The sequence below is a fragment of the Galeopterus variegatus genome, unplaced genomic scaffold, assembly GCF_000696425.1.
Source record: "Galeopterus variegatus unplaced genomic scaffold, G_variegatus-3.0.2 Scaffold3718, whole genome shotgun sequence".
Taxonomy (NCBI): domain Eukaryota; kingdom Metazoa; phylum Chordata; class Mammalia; order Dermoptera; family Cynocephalidae; genus Galeopterus; species Galeopterus variegatus.
In genome coordinates this window covers 182,044-185,608 of record NW_007729829.1, presented here as the reverse complement: position 1 = coordinate 185,608, position 3,565 = coordinate 182,044, and the positions used below count along the sequence as shown (strand labels likewise).

At 45.1% G+C, this 3,565-nt stretch overlaps 1 pseudogene; it reads right to left on the bottom strand.

Moving 5' to 3' along the window:
* Positions 1-372: 372 nt before the first annotated feature.
* On the bottom strand, positions 373-3,315 carry LOC103601396 (annotated as a pseudogene).
* Positions 3,316-3,565: the final 250 nt, after the last annotated feature.

The following is a 3,565-nucleotide window of genomic DNA, read 5'->3' as shown; positions in this document are numbered from 1 at the left end:
GGACCTTCAGTAGGAGGTAGAATGGAGGTTTGAGGAATCCTATCTAGAGTTTAAGGAGCGGGGAAACCCCAGAGGATTACACAAGACTATTATCATGGAACATACAAGCATCATCACCTTGAAATTCACATATTTTAAGACAGGAGATGGAGATAGAGATAAAAGTCATACATAAACAGTCAAATCTAAGCTGCAAAATACAAAACATCAATTGAATGCCTTTCTTGCAGTTTTTGTCTTTCTCTAATATGAATTTTGATGATGTCATTGTTGCACAAGGGATCTTGCAGTTAGTGGCCAGAAGATAAAGATCATCATGAATGTGAAGTTGATTAACTTGGGAAAAAAGATGGTCTTAAGTGATACATTATCCTAATAGCTTCCAGGGTAAAGTCTGATGGAAAGTTTTTACATCATTTTACACTCAAATAAGAATGGCATGTGGCCTGTCCACAAACCAATCCTGAGCCAGAAGCATAGTGAAATTCAGGGCTGTGCCACTCCCAAGGCCTGGGGAGAGTATTAATGCTACGATAACATATGAGGCAATTTCTACCCCAATGGCTTTATTTCTGAAAAGTCCTTGCTGGAACATGAAATTTGTCGGGTTTTTCTGATGATCAGATATGCTTTTTGCAGGATCATAATGCCAGTAAAGGTGGCTGTATAGCCTGACCATTCTAGGTATTTCCTCTGGTACCTCACTTGTCTTTTTCATAGCTGTCTTCCCAGTCATTCATGCTATCTTTTTCTCATGCGACCCAGAGGTTAATGAGAGTGCTGCCTCTGAACCCTTCCTGTGCATAAATGGTGACATAAAAAACAAAAGCTCCCAAAGCTTGCATGAAGCCAATGTGCAGGCAGGGGTACATGACAAGTTGCTTATTCACCAGTCTGTCCTTCTTGGCAAGGCTTCTGGCTCATAATGTCACTTTCAGCTTTCTCATAAGCTAAGGCAATGAGGGAATTATATCTGTGCCCAAGGTGATGAACCAGATGACAATGCTGTCATTAGGCAGGGTGAGCCCAACAACCATGTAGACCAAAAAAGGGCAAAACTCAGTGATGTTCTTGGTCAGAGAGTAAGCAATAATCTTTTAGGTTGTCAAAGATCGGGTAGCCTTTTTCCACTTGATGACTGTAGATGCAAAGTTGTCGCATTATCATTTAGTAAGACAGTGGCTTGCATCTTTAGGTACATCAGAACCTGCTATCTCCATGGCAATCCCAACATCTGCCTTCTCTAGAGCATTGTCTCCATCCTCTGTCACAGCAACAACTGCATCCTGTCTCCGACTGCCCACCACAATGATCAGTTTCTGTCAAGGAGACAATTTCTGAGTGGGTGGTTAAGAGCTCATCCAGCTACTCCTGACTATGTCCTTCAGCTCCATGCTAGTCATCACAGCAGCTTTACCAGCCTGTTTGTTAACTTGCTCCACAGCACATCAAGGCATTTTGCAATGTTTTCTACCATCTCACTGTTGGCTGAAGTGTCACCTACACTCATAGTAATAGCTTTGGCTGTGAAGAAATGGTCACTCATAACCATAATAACCTCGATTCCAGTACTCTGACATTTGCTATTTGCATCAGGCTTGTGGATTGAGGGGGACTGATCATTGACAAGATCCCACAAAAGCAGAAGTTGGAGGTGAGAAGGGTCACAGTATTTGTGTCAAATGAGTGAGTTTTCCCAGGCCGCCGAGGTCATCTGCTGTCTGGAAGGCCTTGACTGTGCTCTTGTCCAGAGGCTGCTCCACCCTGTTGATGAAGATGGTGCCACATTTTTTCTAAGATCACCACGATGAGGAAACATTTGCCATTGGGATCATCATCTCATGTATGGGGAGCTAAAATTTGTTGGTAAGGTCAAAAAGGGTTCCAGCCTGGATACTTTGCAGTTTTATTTTCTAATTTCCATGCAATCACTCAAAATGACCTTTGAGAATTTCCAAGGGCAGTTTCTGAGGCATCTTCAACCACAACTTTCTCAATGAGGACTTTCCTGTCCTGTTTGAATGCAACCTGGTCACACAGTGTTATTTTTGTGAATAAGAAAGCCCAGATTCCAGAGCTCTGGGCAAAGACTTGGTTTGACTCTTCTTCATGTGTGGAAGCCACATAGATCCACCTGTGGAACCATACCCAGGTCCTGATGTGAGTCAGGGTGCCAGTTTTACTGGAGCAAATGATGAGGTGGAGCAAAGGGTCCCCACTGCTTTCGGGTTCTTCACCAGGCAGTTTTACTTGGCAATCTGTTTTTTCTGTCAGTAACAAAGTGACAGTGACAATAAGCAGGAGGCCCTTAGCTGCACCTGGTACCAATGAAGAAGATGGAGGGGTCCAGGCCATGATACTACATGGACACTGTGACAGTGAAGGAAAGAGTGCCAGTGAAGGTGGCCGCTCCTGCCATGTACAAAGAAAGAGCTTGCTCTTGGCAGTGACGATGCCATCTCATTTCCAACTCCTGAAGGCAGTGTGGCCATCTGTCCAGTGACGGTGCCATTGCCTGTGTTGGTGACGGTGCCAGTTGCTCTGCCTTCTAAACATGTAGTGGAAGAGGAGTCAATATTCTTTGTTTCCAGGGGATTGTCATGAGTAAATGCACAGAGCAGGACTGGGGCTTGAACCTCCCAGTGAGAGATGAATTACCTACCCTACCTCCCCAGAAGCTAGCAACCTGATATCCATAGGAATTTAGTCTCCTCCCTTAATCTTCACTCTGTCCTGACCCCCAGCTGTTCTGAAGGGATTGCATTCTTCTCTGCATCTCAGATGACAAGAGCTGCTGAGTAATAATTTTACTGAAGCTGACCATGATGTTGGTGCTTTTGGTAATAAAGCAAAGATCCCCACAACCAGAGCAAGCACAGAACCCACATGCACATTACCCGGGGATGCAGACTTATGACTGGAGTACTGAATCCCAAATGCAACTCAGCACAGGACAGCCACAGAAGGATGAAGAATCCCTGCACCTTCTGTTGAGGAACTTGACAATCTTTGACGTTCCTTTGAGAGGCCTGAGGGTGTTGGGGCTGTCCCAAGCCAGGAGCTCTGTATCTCTTGTGCTGGAGAGATCTGTATAATGTTTGCACCATATTTCTCTTTCAATTCCTTATTGTTGAATTTGTGGTCATCCAGGTTGAGTTCTTTCTTATGTTCCTCTTCCTGGTGATTCTTTTTGAGTTCCAAGCAGTTGTTCTACTGGCTCCTATATTTTTCCTTGCTACACCCTGTGGCTTTTCTCTCTGCATCTTTAGGCCCACTGAGCTGCACAGAATAAATTTTTGGTGTTGTCTTGGCCATGATGAGTGCTGGTGGACTGAGGTTGGGCGCAGGGTCCTGGGTCACAGGAGGGCATAACTTCAAGGTGTGATCCATACTAAGGGCCTGGAGCCCAGGGGCTTAGCTGCAGGAGGAAGACCAAAGGGCAAATGTCAGCCTGGACACTGTGCTGGCACCCTGTAGCCCATTGGGTTCAGCTCCTCCTCCCTGTCTTCTGTCTTATTTCTGTTCATATCTTATCTGCTCTACCAGGTTGAAAGTCTCCTGAGAG